We start from the raw sequence: 21,026 nt of genomic DNA, 5'->3' as shown, positions 1-21,026 counted from the left end.
ATGATATCATTGGAATATCCTCCCACAAAAAAAAAAAAGTTAGGTAGCCCAACCTTATGCCAATGTTTTGTAAATCAAAACTGGAAGTGACATGTAAATAATTTCTTCAATATATTATATATCATGATGTGAATGAAATTTTATTGGTTGCTTCTGATACAGATACCTTAGGAAAAAAATACTTAATGTGGTACAGAAAATTTTACCCTGTTGGGAATTGCAAATTTCTCCTGAAAAAAAAAATACAAAGAGGAGATTCTCTTAGTTATTTAGGATTTAAATTGAATAAACAGAGAATTCAGCCACAAGAGGTACAGATTAGAAGAGCTCAGTTGTGAAAAGGGGGCACCTATTTCTGGGCAGAGAGAAGCAAGATGGACATGCCGTACTGAGAAAAGATACCAAGCCACGTGGCAAAGCATAGACAAGACATATGGGTAAGTTTAAATGCACGAGTTAGCTAGTAACAAGCATGTGCTATTGACTAATGATTTTATTTATTTATTTATTTATTTTTAGTTTTTCGAGACAGGGTTTCTCTGTGGTTTTGGAGCCTGTCCTGGAACTAGCTCTTGTAGACCAGGCTGGTCTCGAACTCACAGAGATCCGCCTCCCTCTGCCTCCCGAGTGCTGGGATTAAAGGCGTGCGCCACCACCACCCGGCTTGACTAATGATTTTTAATTCATATTAAGTCTCCATGTTTGCTGTTTGGGAACTGGCAGGCAGGAAAGAAACATCCGCCTACACCACGTGGTAACTCATAATCACTTGTGGCCCCAGTTCCAGGGGATCCAACTTGCACACAGGCAAAATATTCATAAACTCCCTCTGTCTCCTATGAAGGAACTACCAACAATGAGTTATTCTCATGATTAGGGAAAAACAAAAGACATTTCCCAAAAAGGGACCTTTAATACTGAGTTATTCCTGCTCTGAGGGAGGGAAAAAATAAGAGTCATTTAAATCAAAGTTAAGCAAACAGACTACAAAATTCTAAGCTCTGGGCTTGCTGTGCTTGTTCAGGCTGCAGCAGTGAAGTCTACCTCGTGACTCTTTGTGCTTCAGGTGCCGCTCTGTGCTGGCAGTCTCTGCAAGAGTTGACAGGCATAGGACCCAACCACGCTAAGCTTTATAGAACAGAGCACCTCAGGAAGTTCTTCCAACCATTCTCACCTCCAGTGTAGGACCCAGCCAGGACAAGCTCAATAGAGGCCTGAGTCTCAGTAGTTCACCCTGAGGTGAAAGACCTCAAGAAAGACCACAAACTGAGACCATCCAGGCACCACCCAGGAACAGACCCTCCAACAGAATTGTAGATAGGATGACCTGCCAGCACACATTCACCTGGACACCCCTAGACAAATGTCAGCCAATTGGGGTCCTGAACCTTAGAAATCCTTCATTGCAATGGTCTGTTCTGTCTCTTTAAGAGACAAGCCACGCCCACTCCCTTCCCCCACTCCACTAGGCAATCTGATCTTCAGCTTCCAGGCTGAGTCCCTTCCCTTTTCTGTCTCTCCCCGGAAGAGACAGTCTGCCTTGCTCCATTCTCCCACTTCTCCCCTTACCCCTCTCCCTGTCTCTCTCTGTTTCTCTCTGCCCTTCTCCCCTTACCCTTTCTCCCCTTCCCTTCAATAACCACTAAATAAATATCCAACTTCACTCTGCATGACGTGCCTATCCATGTCTCTGTCTCTGGGCCAGCGTGGCTCCCTGCCCTGGACCAGCTGCCTTTGGAGACCTGAGGCATGGTCTTGTGGCATGCCCATCTGTCTGACTCTCCTCGTGGGACTTGCTGCCCCTCATGGCCCACTTGGGAACTGCGCCATCCCTGCCTGGGACAGGGTGCTCTCAGGACCGGCTGCTCACTGCTGCTGCTTGGGAACCTGCAGCGTTTCTGCCGCTGCAGCCACTTGGGGATCTGCAGCATTTTAATTAATCCATTATGGACTTGTTAAAAGACCCCCATCTCCCCAAAGCTATAGGAATTATTCACTGTTGGTCTCACCAGACGAACAGCTCCATTATTTCCAAGGAAATACCTGGGCTGACCAACCAGCTAGAACAGCAGCCTTCCAGAGCCCAAACCTACCTCAGGGGGTTCATACAGTACAGCCCACATTCTTACAGACACCCCCTGACACCCAACAAATTCTGTCTCACCTACATCAGCTCTTTCATCCTAATAACAAAGCTCTGTTTCATTTTGTCAGGGCTCACCTCCAATCCACCCCTGAGGACTTAGAGTTCTTAAAACCTATCACTGCCTCTTGTAAAATCTATCAAAAGTCAGATCCCAAGACCAAATATCATAGCTTCCCTTTTCCCACCCACCAGGCCAGGGGCTCCCTTCCAAGAACTGACTGCCAGCTGGATTTTACTCATATGCCCACAGTCAGATGAGTTAAATATCTCCTGGTTTTGGTGGACACCATGTCTTGGTGGATTGAAGCGTTTCCCAACATTAACAAGAGGGTCCAGACAGTTTCCCATGTTCTGCTCTGAGAAATTTATTCCCCGGTTTGAAATCCCAACTTCTCTTCAATCAGATAATGGCCCAGAGTTTACTTCCCATATTTCTCAAACTTTGTCCAAGGCTCTTAACATTCCCTGGCATTTTCATATCCCATACCACCCTCAGTCTTCAGGGGAGGAAGAACAACTAATTGTTCCTTAAAAGATGTTCTTGTTAAGATGTCACAGGAGCTTCACCTCAACTGGGTAAAACTTTTGTCTCTGGCCCTTCTTAGGCTTAGGGATCTCCCCAAAAGCCCCCTTTCCATCTCACCCTTTGAACTCATGCATGAGTGGCCGGTTTTAACCCCCAGCCTCTCCCCCAAAACCTCAAAGTAATTCTTGTAACCCCCACAGCTACCAAGCTCGAGGGACTTCCTCATTGGATTCACCTGTCCCACCTTAAACCTTTTACTCTTCCAGCTCAAGATACTCCCTCATATATGGTAACTCAAATGGGGCCCTGCTCCCTTAAGTTCCAGGGGGCACCAAGATCAGCCACTCTTTCTCCAGTTCCAGAAAAATGAAAGTCTCATCACCATACTCAACTCTCTTGTGCCAAAAAACTCCATATACTCTTCCTCTTCCTCTTTCTCCTATCTGTTTTGCCAACTTCTCTATATCTCCAATGTCATGCTTAAATTTCTAGTTAACCACTCAGCTGTTATTACAGGGACCATCATTAAACATAGAGCGGAGGTACAGGGACTGCCAAAATCCCAGGTGGTAAGAAACAATAAAGAGTTTGGGGACATTCACAGCTCCAAACTCCAAAAACTCACAAAACAGACTTTAACATAACAGGTTTATCACTGACTGCAGCAGTGTCTCTTGGATGTTAAGGTAATACCATGATGCTAAAGAGAACAAGTGCCTTAAGATTTGCTTCAGGTAAAGCATTAAGGGGTCTGATAATTCCCTTTCCAATAATTCACCCTTCTTTTTATCCCCCCTCCCCACAATCTTCCATTCCAACACTATATCATCATAATCATAAGCTTTTAATATGTCTAAATTTTATTTCTTTTCAAACATTTTTTCATAAGCTCCGAGGAGCTAATTGGACCTATTTAAACTGACCAGACTCACCCAGAATAAGTATTTAATTCTTCCCTTATCATTCCTGGTCTCGGGAACCCCTAGGAAATTCCCTCCTCCAGCCTCAACAAAAAAAAAAAAAAAAAACCTCTATCTTCCATCTTGGGACTCTCCTCCCTTAATTACCGGAATCTAAAACTTTTCCAGACATAATTTTCTGCCTTTCCAGCATCTTGCGAGGTCCAAGCTGCCAGCCAGCCAGCCAGTTCCACAGAGCCCGGAAAAAACACAACAGTAATCAGCTACCCCAGGACATGATCAAGCATCTCAACTCTCTGATGCCCACAAAAATCGACAGGAAGCAACTCTCTGAAGAGACAACGCCCCATTCTTACCCATTAAAGACCCCCAAACTCCCCAATTTTTTTTTTTTTTGATTTTTCGAGACAGGGTTTCTCCGTAGCTTTTGGTTCCTGTCCTGGAACTAGCTCTTGTAGACAAAACGGTGGACTGTAATGATTTCAGCCACATAAGGCTGATTGATACTTCTGGGTTCTAGGGGTCATACAGGTGCAGACAAACCCACGGGCAGAAGCCCCCCGGGAATGTTAAAGGGCCCCATGTGATCCACGTATGACTCAGCTAAGCCCTTGCGTGTATGCGTGAGCCCTGTCACCTGCATATGATGTAGCCGCATCAACCCCCTGTGCACATGCACTAGGCAGCTTATAAAAGCTGGACGTGCTATCTTCCTGTTTCTCTCTGCACACTGGCTTCCCAGGCCTGTGCACACTCCTTTTAATAAACTCCTAAGTGGGTTTGTTGCGTGTTCCATGTTTCCTTCTCACTCACACCAGGTAATTTCACTTACCCCACCTTTACTACTATAAGAAGCCAACTCTAACTGAGCTCGGGGCTCTCCGTTTATTCTAATATATTAGACACATGAAAAGACCGAGTTTGCAAACTTGGATAAAATAAAGGCTCTTTGCTTTTACATACAGGACTCAGTCTCTTTATTGGTTTTGGGGGAACTTCACGGGTTTGGGCATAACACAGGCAGAGAGACCTGAGTTTTGGCTATTATAAATTTCTTATATCAGAAAGAGACTTTTCTTTTTTTCCCTCTATTTCTACTTTTTTCTTTCTTTATTTTTCTTTTACTGGGCCTTTTCATATTTAGACTGTGATTAAATATTTTCCCCCTTTTTACCAGGAAAATCCTTTTTCTTGATTAAACATTTCTCCTTTTTCCATTGAGAAATTTCCTTTTATTTCCTTTCCATCCCTCTTCTCTATTGGGAAGATTACCTTTTTTATTTCCTTTCTTTCCCTTCTCTCTACAGAAAAGTTTCCTTTTTCCTTTTTTCTTTCTTTCTTTTTTTTTTTAATTGAGAAAAGGAAAAAAAAGTATCCGCCTCCTCCCAGCCTCCCATTTCCCTTTTTGTTCTTAAACCTGCAGTAACCCTGCAGCCCTTCTCAGTCCTCCTACCTGAGAAGGAGCGCTCTCCTCAGCTGACGACAGTTTCCAGCCGGAATGTGCTCCCTTTCACTTCCCTGTTCTACATCAGATGGAGCTTTAAGTGACTCCTCACTCCGCAGCGGATCCAGACGTCTGAAATTAAATTGCATAAAGTCCCAATTTTTAACCGTATGGGCTCTCCTTTCTGATGAGCTCTCCTCAAAGCTCTCAGCACTTGCTTCCACGCCATGAGGAGTTGCCTGAAACCATGGTAACATCAAAAGCTCTGCAGCTGTTTCTCCTTCCCTTTCACTACGTTTCCTTTTCACAGGCATTTTAATAGCTGCACATACTGAGCCCCTGAGGTGGGAAGTGTCCCCTGACCCTGCCAATCCTGGAGTCCTCTCACGCCGAGAGTGCACTCTCCAGCCCCACAACACTGGTACACCAGATGTTGTAGAGGGGGTGTGAAGTCACACGGGTCCACAGAAGACACAGGGCACCTCAAGGATGGATCTAACTTTTCCAACTCCAGTGGGACTCAGTCTCTCCCGGGCTGAGACACTCTCCCTTAGCCCAGGACTTTTTATTGTTATAGCAAGTTTATTTCCATATCCTAAAACATCTTATCTAAGTCTCTCAAAGGGACAATGCCAAATGCAAATTCTCGATTAAGGAATATCATGGTTTGCCATATTTTTCTCAACGAAGTTTTGCATAGGCTTTTGTGACTTTGGGAAACTCTCAGACTTGATTTATATATTTCAGACAGAAGGTGTTGAAGACAAAGGGCAGATTAAGGCTAGGTACCAACCCTCTAAAACCAAGCCAGCTGCAGCTCTGTATGGGTTCTTCCCTTCTGTGTATGCTGAAAGTTATATATGTAGACTTACAGAAAATACAGCCTCTTCTCTGTCTTTCTTTCTGTTTTACAATCTTGTGTAATTAAGCCAAAACACATTTTAAAGCCATTAAGGTTACTACTGCTAGCAAGAGTAACACTTGCCAAAACAAGAAATCTATTAAAGTAGCTGGATGGTGGTGGCAGACGCCATTAATCCCAGCACTCAGGAGGCAGAGACAGGCAGATCTCTGTGAATTAGATCTCTGTAGCCTGGTCTACAGAGCTAGTTTCAGGACAGCCAGGGATGTTAGACAGAGAAAGCCTGTCTTAAAAAAAAGAAAGAAAGAAAAAAAGAAAAGGAAAAGAAACAGAAATCTATTAAAGTGATTCAAAGGGTTGAATGAGTCTATTGTATCCACAAGGCTTTCCATAACACATAATTTTTTTCATTGCCCATTATGTTCTCTGAAGTTATTTGGTTCTGCCAGGAACAGACATGTCTCACTGTCATGAAAAGTCCTAGCTTATTAAATATTAAATGTCACATTCTGTAGGTCTTTGAAGTGTTTGAAGACCATCTGTCTATCTTAATGTTTCTGTATGTGACCTTGAAAACATACCTGATAAGACTATGTTTTACTATTATAGACGTCTATTAATTTGTATTTCTTAATTATATATTACATTTCTAAATTGTTGTGCCCAGTCCATGGGAACCCCAAAGACCACCATGGAGACCCACTCACCGAAATGCAAAAGCAAGGTTTATTGTGTGCACAATACAAGCCAGCAATTGTTTTGTCAAAGCAATTGGCACAGCAGCAGCAAGAGGAGGCACCCTGCCCTTCTAGAGGGCATTGTTTAAAGGCAAAAATCAGAAAAGTTACATTAGCAGGGTGTGGGATGAGGGGTTCAGTCCTGATTGGCTCGTGTCTAGGGACTTTTCCGAAATCTTATTTTTGAACCTTGACTGTTTCTTGTCAAGTTTTCTTATCAGCTGACCTTCCAGTGGAGACATTCTGTGGTTATCTAGGCTACTCTGTTACTTTTGCCCCTAGCCATTTCTGAGGACTGGAATGTTTTACAGGAAATAGCTTACACAAGACACAGGATGGAAGTGGAGGACAAAATGGAGTAACTTTGGTTCTTCAAAATGAGCTGCATAAACATAGTACCCCAAACAAAGGTAGAAATATACATGCAGTTAACAAAACTAACTTTAAATTTATATCAACATAGAAAAATCTATACCAATATAAAATATTTAAAATAGGTAGTTGCTTTTTTGATTTAAAAGTAAATTTAATAATCTACCCTTGCATCCTATCACTTCTAAATCCCCCCTTCCCTTTTCAGAATGAGGTCCTGGAATCTAATCTCCTTTGTTCACCTTTTCCCCTACCATTACCTATAATAATTGTAACCAACTTCCCTTAAATGATAATAAACATTAATAACTCATCTTTTGGGAATGTGGGTGTTGTTATCTAGGCTACCTCTGCTGTTTAAGGGCACTGGTAATATCTAGGGAAACCTTGAGAAAATCAGGATAATGGTTAAATCTTGGCTACAGTAGTCTGTGAGATTGGATCATCTCAGCCAGTAGCCTTGAAGCTGTTCTGGATGTTGGATCACCTGGGCCATCCATTTTTACTGGTGTCTGGTCCCTTATTCTGAAAATACATAAACTTACTTTTAAAGATAACATCCACATTAATACAAGTATACACTGTGATGTGTACACAAGTCAGCCAAGGGTAATATTTTGTTTTAGGTAAAATATACATTATGTGCCTGGTAGTTTTTAGCTTTATTTCCTTATGTCTATAGCCAGGATTTCCAGGGGTCTTCTTTGATCAAACCTGATCATCTTTAACCTTCAACAAATCCACAGCCTCTAATTTCATGTGGAAATAAAAGCATAACCTCTTCTCCAAAGTAACATATATTTTGACTTCCATTTTGAAGTCAAGACATTTTTTAAATGTTTATTTATTATGTATACAATATTCTTTCTATGTGTCTGCCTTCAGTCCAGAAGAGGGCACCAGACCTCATTACAGATGGTTGTGAGCCACCATGTGGTTGCCAGGAATTGAACTCAGGACCTTTGGAAGAGCAGGCAATGCTCTTAACCTCTGAGCCATCTCTCCAGCCCCAAGTCAAGACATTTTTAAGATATATTTGTTGGTGTAATCCAGCAGCATTTATAACCCATTGTCTCTTAGCAACTATTGTTCCTTCTTCAGCAGTAAAAAAACTTCAAAAATAAGCCAAGTGGTGATGGGTACACATCTTTAATCCCAGCACTGGGGAGGCAGAGGCGGCAGATCTCTGTGAGTTCAAGGTCAGCCTGGTCTAAAAGAGCTAGCTCCAGGACAGGCCCCAAAGCTACAGAAAAACCCTGTCTAGAAAAAAAAAATCATATAGGATCCAGATTCTCTGTGTATTTTCCATCTTTATGTGGATTTTTATTTTACATTACTTTACTCCCTTTTTAAAAACTTTATTATTCTAGCCGGGCGGTGGTGGCGCACGCCTTTAATCCCAGCACTCGGGAGGCAGAGGCAGGCGGATCTCTGTGAGTTCGAGACCAGCCTGGTCTACAAGAGCTAGTTCCAGGACAGGCTCCAAAACCACAGAGAAACCCTGTCTCGAAAAAACAAAAAAAAAAAACAAAAAAACTTTATTATTCTAAAACTACATATTTCTTTTTCATAACTGATTATATCCTTTTTCTTTTCTCCCCATGCCTTTGTACATTTATAAACACACTGTAACCAATTTAGAGGTTTTTTTCCATCCGAATCTGTCTTTCCTGCATATCTAATTGTTTTCTGACTGCATGAGCCTTTAAACTGCTGAGGGGCATGGCTAGGACCTCTGCCTCTGCTTTGGCTGCTGGCTCCACCCCACTTGATTGTCTGAGAGCTTAGCCTCATGGTGGGGGTACCAGTGGGTAAAGACCCCAACTCTGGGGAGTTTTGGGGTCGCACCAAGTAGTGTGCCTCCCACCGCTCACAAACCTCACTGAAGTGGTCAGTAGCAGGGTTTTCTAAAAGAGTTATATCCATTTTTTTGCCACTAGCACTGAGCCAGGAAGCTCTCTCTTAAAGGATCCACACCTATTTGCTATTAGCAAACAAGCGGAACCTACCCAAGAAAAGGTGGTTACCAAGAAGCCGAATTTGATTCTGGTTTTGTGTGCTGAGTCTCTGTCTCTCTCTCTCTCTCTCTCTCTCTCTCTCTCTCTCTCTCTCTCTGTCTGTCTCTCTCTCTCTTTCCCTTCCTCCCTCTCTTCCTCTCCCCCTCCCTCCCTCTCTCCCTCCCTCTCTCCCTCCCTCTCTCCCTCCCTCTCTCCCTCCCTCTCCCCCTCCCCCTCCCTCCCTCCCTCTTCCCCTCCCTCTCTCTTTCTTGCTGCTTTCTTTTGTTTTTGTTTTTTGAGACAGGGTTTCTCTGTGTAACAGCCCTGGCTGTCCTGGAACCCTCTTTGTAGACCAGGTTGACCTTGAACTGACAGAGATCCACCTGCCTCTTCCTCCCAAGTGTTGGGTTTAAAGGTGTACACCACCACTGCCCAGCAAAACCTTTTTTTAAAAAAGCTTTGTTAGGTCATATGTGGGTCCCAGCCACACTGGAACACCATATGTAAATGGATATTTCTTTTCTACCCACCAGTTCCCAAATAACCAATACAGAGACTTAATATGAATTATAAATGCTTAGTCAAATGCCGGGCGATGGTGGCGCACGCCTTTAATCCCAGCACTCGGGAGGCAGAGGCAGGCGGATCTCTGTGAGTTCGAGACCAGCCTGGTCTACAAAGCTAGTTCCAGGACAGGCTCCAAAGCCACAGAGAAACCCTGTCTCGAAAAACAAAAACAAAAACAAATAAATGCTTAGTCAATACCTCAGGCTTGTTACTACCTAACTTTGACATTTAAATTAACCCATATTTCTTATCTACGCTTTGCTATGTGGTTTGGTACCTTTTCTCAGTGTGGCATGCCCATCTTGCTTCTCTTTGTGTCTCTCAAGATTCCTCGGACTCTGCCCTTCTTACCCCAGGATTCTCAGTTTGGCTGTTCTGGTTAAATGTATTCTGTTCAACTATTGACCAGTTCTTTATTAATCAATCAGCTTCTTTATTAAACCAGCTTCTTTATTAAATCAATCAGGGTGACATCTATCCACACACTGTAAAGGAATATTCTTCAGTGTGGTTGCTTGGAATTGAATTCTCATCCTCTGCAAGAGTAACAAGTGCTCTTAATGGCTGAGCCATCTCTCCAGCCCCAGGACACATACCCTTGACGGGAATCTTCTCATCTCTAACCTCAACTTTGATTTGTTTGACTCAGGAGGCATTAAGGGGAAATATGTTATCAAATCAGGTAGGTACCTTGGTCTGAAAAAGATGTCATGGTTGGGTGTGGAGTTGGCCCAACCCTTCCAAAGCCTGTTCCTGAGGTTCAAGAACACTTGAAGCTGTGATGTTGACAGAACACAGGGGACAGAACGAATGGATACATAGTTTGTTTTCCTCTGGGCACTGACTCTGGCTTCTTAGCAGGTGAGGGACTCAGAAAGGGATTGGTGGCCCCATGGTTATGGGGGATCTGTGTCCTCCTGTGCCCACTCTTCAGAGTACCAAAGTGTCTCTGTGAGTGGCAGCAAAGCCCTGTGGGAAATGGAGTGTTTTAACTATGCTTGTTTCCTGAAGGCCATTGCTCCTATTGAGAAAGCATGGGGCAGGACTGGAGAGATGGCTCAGTGTTTAAGAGCTCTGGCTGCTCTTTCAGAAGACGAGGGTTTGCTTCCCAGCACACATGTGACAACTAACCACTGTCTGTAACTGCAACCCAGAGAATGCAACATGCTCTTCTGGCTTTTCTGTGCATGGGCACACACATGGTGACAGACATGCTGTAGGCAAAAGACACAGAATTTAAAAAGAAAGAAAGCTTGGGGTGGGGGAGTGGGCTGCAGAGATGGCCCAGAGGTTAAGAGCACTCCCTGCTCTTCCAGAGAACCAGAGTTTGGTTGTCTGCACTCCTATCAGGCAGCTCACAGTTACCTGTAACTGCAGCTCCAGGGGATCACATACCCTCTTCTGGCCTCTCTGGGCATCCGCACACATGACACATGCATATACAGGTACACACACATACACACACACGATAAAAGTAAATCTTTTTTTTAAAGAAAAGAATTTGAAAATCCAGCAAGCCAAGAATACAACATCCTGTTGTTTACAAAGACCATTTTAGCTCAGGTCTCAAGCTCCTTTAACCTCAGGTAAGGTAGAACTATGGGAAGAGCTGGTGGCTGGAGACTGAGGTGGTTCAGACTGGGCATTGTGAGCCCAGCAGCTGGTCCACAAGGTCACCATGCATGGTGGGCTGGGGAGATTACACAAACCCAAGGCAAACCCATGTTGAACCACCATCCATAAGAACATTCACTAAATGCCAAGTGTCTGCGGGCAGAGCTGAGCAGGATACGACTGTGGGGTCTTGGTTGTCAGTCTCACAGTATCCGGAATTTACTGACCCAAGCTGAGACATCCAGGCTCATGAACTGAACAACTGCTGGATTCTTGGACCTCCTATTGGTAGACAGCCATTGTCAGATTAGATGTTACCACAGCCCGAAAAGCATTCTAACCAATCCCCTTCACACACACACACACACACACACGTATATAAATATGTATATATGTGTATTTGTTCTATAAGTTCTGTTTCTCTAGAGAACTCTGACTCACTAATATAAATTTTGGCACCAGAAGTTGTTCTAGAGAACAGAAGTATAAGAATGAATCTTTTAAATATCTGGAATAGGATGCCCAATTTGTACCTACAGTTTCTGAAGCCCTCCAGTTACAAAACCTCTCCTAGAAGCTCAGAGAGTCCTGAAGGCCTATGGTGTGAATTGAATGCCTGTGGTGTGGACACTGAGTCCCTGTGGTGTGAACACTGAGTCCCTGTGGTGTGAACTGAATGCCTGTTGTGTGAACACTGAGTCCCTACGGTGTGAACTATTTTACAAAGTGAAGACAAATGCTTTTGATTGTCCTGATTTACCAGCTGTGAGAGGCAATGCATTTGGTGACTCTAAATAAAATTTTTGACGTTTGTGGAGAAATAAGGAAAGTGACGCTGCTGGTTGGTTGTTCCTAGCATTTGAATAAACTGAAAAAGGAAGAGCCAGGCAGGGGTGGTGCCACCTCTAATCTCAGCACTCAGAAGACAGAGGCAGGTGGATCTCTGAGTTCAAGGCCAGCCTGATCTACAGCACGAGTTCCAGGACAGTTAGGGCTACACAGAGAAACCCTGTCTCGGGGGGAAAAAAAGGTCCAAAGCTTCTTCAAAAACTCATGAAAATCTCTTAATTGAAACCCCTGTAAAATCAAAATTAAAGAGATCACATACTTCCCATATACAAGACATGGTATATACATTACTGCTCCAAAAGGAAGCATAGTGAGGAACTTCTGTATAGAGAGAAGTTTCTGTCCTACAAACTGCTCCCAAGTAACCACCCAGAGGCTTAATACTAATTACAACTGCTTGGTCAATAGCTCAGGCTTGTTACTAGCTAACTCTTACATTTTAAATTAATTCCTAGTCTTATCTATGCCTTGACACGTGACTTGGTACCTTTTCTCAGTACAGCATGCCTATCTTGCTTCTCTCAGCATCTGCTCACAACTCTGACTCTACCCTTCTTCCTCAGCTTGGCTCTCCCACCTAACACTTTCCTGTCCAGCTCTTGGCCAGTCAGCTTTTTTATTAAACCAATCACAGTGACATACATTCTCACAGTGGAAAAGAAGATTCTACTCTACTGGACCAAAACAAGACTGAAAACCAGCTGGGCAAACTCCGCACTCTGTATCTCCATGTCTAATATCAAAACGCTCTTCAGATCTCCAACTCCTTTCAGCTTTGTTGACTACAACATACTCTCTCCTCTCCACAACACCTCCGTTCAGGAACACTTCAGAAACTAGAAGTTTCATGAGCTTGGTTGGTGCTCGTGGTCTTAGCTCAGGGCCAGCCTGAGCAACACAGCAAAACACACACACACACACACACCACCTTGGAAGAAAGGATGAGAAAGGAGGGGGGAGGGGGGAGGAAAAGAAGAGCGGGAAAGTTCCCACACTCCAGGACCCCCTTCTCAGTCACGCCCGTCATTGGCAACCTCAGACACATATAATCCTCACCGCTGCCTAACGACACCGCAGGTGCATCCTTTGCTCAGCCTCCCATTCGAGCACCAGCTGCTACCTGGAAACGCTACGGAGGCTTCTCAATCCCCATGACGAGAACAAAGCTCACTGTTTCTGAAACTACATCTTACCGGATAGCACCACTAAACCGCATGCAGAAATCCAGAAGTCGTCTCTTCCTTGTCCCTTGCTCTTATCCAGGGTGACAAGACCCAAGGCCTAAAACCTCCCTGAAGGACCAGGAAGCAGGTTGCTTTCAGGCTATTCTATGACTAAGAAGTTAGATTTGTGCACATCCATCCCAAGAGCCCCGGATCCCAATCCTTCTCCACTCCATCACATACTTTGGCCTGCCGTATCTATAAAACAAATCGAAGCTGGAAGTTTAAGGCTCTTCCTCCTCTGCAGGTACCTGCAGTCATGCTAGAAGGCCTGAGCCCAGTGTGTTAGCCTCACTCCCAGCATGCTATGCAGCACAGGGCTGCTCGGTTGGACCCCAGTCCTGACACATTACTTCATACCTGCACTACAATTCTGTCTGCTAGTTTCTCTCCTCTTTGCCTGCCTCTATCCCTCTAAAAGTATCCTCGCTCCTTGCATATATAACTTGGGACTACCCTGCCCTGGCACTAGGATTCATATTTGGCCTTTTGTTTTCTCCCATTAGACTGAGACATTCTTTTGTTTTTGTTTTTTTTAATTAGGGCTTAAGTTTTTTATTTTATTCTGTTATTTATTGATTTTGTGCTTTATTTTTTCAAGACAGGGCCTCACTGTGTAGCCCTGGTCGTCTCGGAACCCAGTCTGAAGAGCAGGCTCTTAACTACTGAGCAGTCCTGGTTCCTGCACATGTGTGGTATACAAAAACTCACTTGGCACACACACACACACACACATACGAGAGAGAGAGAGAGAGAGAGAGAGAGAGAGAGAGAGAGAGAGAGAGCTATAGTAAACATATTTTACTAAAAGGAAAGAACAAATCCAAAAATTAAATTAGGGAGGCAAAGGATGTCCCCATGTGCCAGGCATGGTGCTATGCAATTCTATCCCCAGCACTCTGGGGGCATAGAATAGTGGACTTCTGGGTTCAAGGCCAGCCTGGTCTAGAGTTCCAGGACAGCTAAAACTACACAAAGAAACCCTCTCTCAAAACACTGCAATACACACACATACACACACATAATTACATATACTCATTTATGTATATGCATTTACACAATATATGTTTTGCTCTATATGTTCACATATACCTATAGGTGTGCCTACAGACAGTTCTATCATATGGATGCTAGGAACCAAACCCAGGTCCTCTGTAAGAACATCAAATACTCCTATTATAACTGACCCTAAAACTTAGCACTGCTGACTCCATGGCGGAAGTACCATTCAGGCTGTTAAATTCAGGATGTGGAGCGCACCACCTGCCAAGTCTACAACAAAGGCCCAACCACCAAGTCCACAGTTCTGGACAATGTACTAGCCTTCCTTCAAGGCTTCTGTGGTCATGCTTATGGCTAACTGATCTTGTCGAACCAAGACATGGTGTTTGCTCTTCAAAGCTCTCCCTGAAGCCGGGCGATGGTGGCGCACGCCTTTAATCCCAGCACTCGGGAGGCAGAGGCAGGCGGATCTCTGTGAGTTCGAGACCAGCCTGGTCTACAGAGCAAGTTCCAGGGCAGGCTCCAAAGCCACAGAGAAACCCTGTCTCGAAATAACAAAACAAAACAAAACAAAAAACAAAACCTCTCCCTGAGAACAGCTCGGGGTTACACTGGGACTCCAAACACCCAGTGTGGTCACCGGCTGGCTAACAAAGACTTTGTTAGCTTACACCCATGTCCATGTCATGTTCGATGGTAGCTATCCCACAACACTTTCCCTGAGCCATCTCTCCAGCCAAATGGATCTTTTTCTCAAAGATAGGATGTCGTCAAGTGTTGTAGCACGTCTTTAAACCTAGCACTTGGGAGGTCGAGGCAGGCAGATTTCAGTTCAAGGACTATCTCAAAAGACAGGGTATCACTGTGTGGCCCTGGCTGCTCTGGAACACAAGTCACAGACCAGGGTGGACTTGAACTCGGAGATCTACCTGACTCTGACTCTGGTATCACTACTCCTTGCTTAAATGTAGTTTTCTGGTGGTTTTTTTTTTTTTAAGGTGGTTTCTTCGTGTAGTCCTGGCTATTCTGGAACTCCATCTGTAGACAAGGCTAGCCTTGAACTGAGATTGCCTACCTTTGCCTCCCATGTGCTGCGATTAAAGGTGTGTGCCACCACGCCATCTTGAATGTAGTAGTTAAGCAGCTCTTTGGGGGTAGGGAGGTGGCTCGGCATCACAGGCTGCTCCTCCAGCACACCTGAGTTCCGTTCCCAGCACCCACACAAGGAGGCTCGCAACTGCTGTGAATCCAGTTCCAAGGTATGCAGTCCCTTCCTCTGGCCTCTGTGGCAACCAGGCATCCATTCCTGTGACGTACATCTTTGAAAAAAAAAAAGTGAGTGGGTGTGGAATGCTTAACCCGTAAGTAGCTAAGCCCAAATCCTACTGGGAGTGTCTGACATCTCAGGAGGAGCAGTGTGGCTACTAATGCAACAGAACCTGAGCCTGGTCTGCACGGGAGCAAGCGGCTAAGCCAGCGAGCCTCCCTCCTCCTCTGCAGTGAGACTGAGTCTCAGCACCACACTCGCCAAGGCAGTCACTTCTCCCTTTATTCTTACAGGCTGTTATAGCACTCCAATTGTACCCAGCACCAGGCGTGGGCTAGAGTAGGCGCTGACCGAGTGTGCTGTGGCACACACACCCGTGTCCCTTCAGGAGAGACGCCCCTAGTGTCTAAGTGCCGCCAAGCTGCCAGCCTTCTCCCCACACTGCCTCAGCTGGGTGGCGCTTGCCTTAAGCCCAGCACTTGGGAGGCAGAGGCAGGTGGATCCCTTTGAGTTTGAGGCCAGTCTAGTCTAGAGAGAGTTCCAGGAAAGCCAACACTACAGAGAAACCACGTCTTTTGGAGAAAACAAAAAAGCACTCCCTTAGCCTCAAGCCACACTATGAGCACTCAGGTCCTGGGTGGGGACTGTAAACAGTGGTAGAGCTTCTGCCAGCATTTGCACACTCAAGGCCCTGGGTAACCAGCCAATTTAAAAGCTTCATAACCATATCCCTGATGTACCCAAAACAGGACGCCACAAAGAACAGTGGTTCCATACTAAATTCTTGGTATATTAATGAAATATATTTGAAAATAAATGCTGGGTTATTGTTTTCAATTATAATAACTTATCCTACACCGAATTTGTTCTTTCAGGATAAGAAGTCTTTCTCATAGCTCCCAGGTGCTTTTAAAAGTACTTCTAGGACTTCAAGCTCATCATTCCAGCCTTGGAAGGCTAGAACAGGTACGGTGAGCTCAAGCCCTGTCCGGGCTACAAAGACCTAATCCCGAACAAACAACTCAGCTATCATGACTAAACTTAAGGGAGAATTAATCCTTACAGGGTCAGGTGTGACGTGGGATTCCCCTCTGTATGCTGAGACTACCACTGGCTAATAAAGAAGCTATTTCGGCCAGTGGCTTAGCAGAATAGAACTAGGCAGGGAAAACTAAACTGAATGCTGAAAGAAGGCAAAGTCAGTGAGATGCCATGTAGCCATCAGAGGGGAAAGCCGTCACCTGCCAGCTAGAACCTTGCTGGTAGGCCACGAGCCTCCTGGTAAAATATAAAATAATGGAAATGGGTTAATTTAGTATGTAAGAGCTTGCTAAGAATATGCTATAGTGATTGGGCAAGCAGTGATTTAATGAAAACAGTTTCTGTGTGGTTATTTCGTGGGGTGACGGAATGAGGCAGCTGGTAAAGGTGCCTGCTACCAAGCCCAACCACCTGAGCTCATTTCCGGGGACCCACACAGCAGGCGATAACCACCATTCACAAGCTGCCTTGTGAGTGTAACATTCACAGCCGCGATGCACATAAGAGATCATCTCCTCCTAGGTCATGTGCTGTGATTCTTTGGGAAGCTAACAATAGAAAAGGAGTTCAAAACTTGCAGTGAACTTGAGGCTGGCTTTATGGCTTACTCATTTTCTTAAGACCATTGTATAACCCTCCCTTAATAAACAAACATTTCCTGTGATATGGAAGGAAAATCATTAACCCCAGAGGCTGTTAGAGGTACAATTACCTCTTTAAACTGGAGGTCAGCCGGTTCTGTACAAATCCAGGTGCTAGGGTTGCAAAGGGAAACCCTGTCTGAAAACTAACCGAGGTGTGCAGGAGGCTCGGCTCAGTGCTGACTACCAGCTGCTCTAGCTGAGGACTCAGGTTGGGGAAGGGCTTGTGCTGCAAGCAAGAGGACCGAGTCTGATTACTACCTCACACCCACAAAAAAGCACAATAAGACATTGTGCCTGTAATCCGAGCACCAGGGTGACAGACAGGAGGATCTCTAGGGCTTGCTGTCCAGCCAGGCTACCCAAACCGGCAAGGTCCAGATTCTGTGAGATATACTTATCTCAAAAACTATGGAGAGGGCCTGGAGAGATGGCTCAGAGGTTAAGAGCATTGCCCGCTCTACCAAAGTTCCTGAGTTCAATTCCCAGCAACCACATGGTTGCTCACAACCATCTGTAATAGGGTCTGGTGCCCTCTTCTGGCCTGCAGGCATAGACACAGACAGAATATTGTATACATAATAAAAAAATAAATATAAAAAAATACTTGCTAGCTGGGCAGTGGTGGCGCACGCCTTTAATCCCAGCACTCGGGAGGCAGAGGCAGGCAGATCTCTGTGAGTTCGAGACCAGCCTGGTCTACAAGAGCTAGTTCCAGGACAGGCTCCAAAACCACAGAGAAACCCTGTCTCTAAAAACCAAAAAAAAAAAAAAAAACTTGCTAAAAATTACGGAGAAAGGGACACTGAGGAAGATACTTGGTGTACACTCTTGTTGCCACATAAGCATACTTGACTGAGTGAACCTGAACATACACACACACACACACACACACACACACACACACACCACACACACAAAGCAATTAAACACATTCTGATATACGAGATTCTAATAGTTTAATAGTAAGTATCCTACTTATATACATGTATGAGAAAACTGGTTTTTAAAAAGGGCTGCTAGGAGCTGGAAGATGTCTTAACAGTTTAAGAGCACTTACTGCTTTTGCAGAGGACCTGGGTTTGGTTCCCACCACCCACATGGACCATGGACCATGGACCTTCTCTGGCCTCCTTGAGCATCAAACAGGCAAATGGTACAGACTTACATGCACACAAAACACTCATACAACTAAAAGAAAAAAAAATCAATCCCAGCACTCGGGAGGCAGAGGCAGGCGGATCTCTGGGAGTTCGAGGCCAACTTGGTCTACAAGAGCTAGTTCCAGGACAGGCTCCAAAACTACAGAGAAACCCTGTCTCAAAAACCAAAAAAAAAAAAAAAAAAAAAAAAATCTTTGGGTTGGAAAGATAGCTCAGTGGTTAAGAGCACTGACTGTTCTTGCAGAGGAGCTGGGTTTAGTTCCCAGTACCCACAAATGTAGTTCCCAGTAGCCCACAAATGTCTGTAACTCCAGTTCCAAGGGACCTGGTGCCCTCTGCTGGCCTCCACAGGCACTCAGCACACAAGTGGTGTAGACACATTGCAGCAAAACACCCATGCACATAAAAACAAACTATTTAAATAAAAACAAGTACATAAAAGGGTTGATAAGATGGCTCAGTAGGGCAAAAGCACTTGCTACCCTAACAACCTAAATTCAATCCCTAGAATTCACAAGGTAGAAAAGGGAACAGACTCCTACAAACTGTCCCAACCTTCACATTCGTGTTTCTGTATGGACACCTTCACCACACACAGACACACACACACAGAGACACACACACACAGACATACACACACAGACACACACACACAGACACACACACACACAGACACACACACAGACACACACACACAGACACACACACACAGACACACACACACACAGACACACACACACACAGACACACACACACACAGACACACACACACAGACACACACACACAGACACACACACACACAGACACACACACAGACACACAGACACACAGACACACACACACACAAGCGCCAAAGCAGGCTAAGTGGTCTCCTGGGTTGGGAAGGCACACATAATCACTGAACATGGGGGCACAGTCTACTGTATAGCTCTTGGGAGGTTGATAAATCTCTAAGAGATGGAGGTCAATTTGGTATTTAATGAGGTACAGCTCAGCTTGGGCTTGACTGAGGACACATCAAGAGGAAAAGAACAGTAGAAAGCAGCCTGCCCGTACACACCATAAGGCGTCAGCATTCCGGCTCCCAAGTGGTTTCATGTGTTTGTCTTAAATTTTATGACAAACATAGGTTCAGTATTTCCTTTTTTTTTAAAGATTTATTTATTATGTATACAACATTCTTCCTCTATGTATGCCCGCATGCCAGAAGAGGGCGCCAGATCTCATTACAGACGGTTGTGAGCCACCATGTGGTTGCTGGGAATTGAATTCAGGTCCTCTGGAAGAGCAGCCAGTGCTCTTAACCTCTGAGCCATCTCTCCAGCCCCCCCCCCCTTTTTTTGGTATTTGTTTTGCTTTTTTGGTTTTTTCGAGACAGGGTTTCTCTGTATAGAACTTGTTCTATAGACTAGGCTGGTCTCAAACTCAGAGATTCACCTGCCTCTGCCTCCAAAGTGTTGAGATTAAAGGCGTGCACCACCACCACCCAGCCAGTATTTCCCATTTATCGGATAATAATCAATACTTTCAATAAACAAAGAGAAACCACATGTGACAGCATACTAGAGAAGCTGAGGCAGGAGAATCACTAGTTTGAGACCAGTCTGGGATACAGACCATGTCTCAAAAATTCAAGAGAAGGGTGAATTCTGTATTCTATCCTGTAACTTAACAGAAAAGCTATCTCGGAACTGGCACTCTGTGAAGACACACCAGCAGCCTTCATAGAAAGCCAGGCTTAAAGGACTCCTGGTCCCTGGTGTCCTGGGCCACTGCTCAGGTCTTCAGCTGTGTCTCCACCTGCCTGCACACACTGTACACATCCATCTCTTCCTTACTGGCTTTTTCAGAGAGCATGCTCCGAGGGAATGGAGTCTAGATCCTCCTTCTCACCGTCCTGTAATACCTGGTCTATAGTTCTTTTATGTGACATTGTGTTTGTTACTGTTGCGGAGCACATATGTACCATGGCATTTGGATGGAGATGAGAAGACAGCTCTGGCCTCTGTGGATGCTGGGGACCAAATTCTTGTCATTAGGGGCTAGAGAGGACTCAGCAGTCACCTGGCTGCTCCTCCAGGGACCTGGGCTTGAGTCTCAACACCAACATGGTAGCTCACAGCCATTTTAAACTCCAGTTTCTGGGGATCCAATACCATCTCCGGTCTCCATAGGTACCAGGCAGGCATGTGACGTACACATACATGCAGGCAAATGCTCATATACAAAGCCTTTTTGGGGGGGGGGGGGGCACTTTCAAGACAGGGTTTCTCTGTGTAGCCCTGGTTGACTACCCTGGTTGTTACTCTGTACACCAAACTCACCTCAAACTCAGAGATCCACCTGCCAGGATTAGCCAGGATTAAAGGTATGTGCCACAACCACCTGGCCCATATACAAATTCTCATTAGGTTTTCATGGTAACTGCCTTTACCTGCTGAGCCATCTTTCCAGACCCCTCATAATTCTCTTTTGAGCCAAACATTGTTGTTCATACCCTTAATCCCAGCAAACTGGGAGGCAGAGGCTGGTTGGAGCTCTGTGAGTCTGAGGTCAATTCAGTATACTTAATGAATACATAGTGAGACCTTGTCTCAAAAATAAAAACACATAACTAATAGTTCTTTGACCTATCAGACACGGACTGTTCGTCC

This window comes from Microtus pennsylvanicus, chromosome 7, assembly GCF_037038515.1.
Source record: "Microtus pennsylvanicus isolate mMicPen1 chromosome 7, mMicPen1.hap1, whole genome shotgun sequence".
NCBI classification, from domain to species: Eukaryota; Metazoa; Chordata; class Mammalia; order Rodentia; family Cricetidae; genus Microtus; species Microtus pennsylvanicus.
This window is presented reverse-complemented; position numbering follows the sequence as displayed.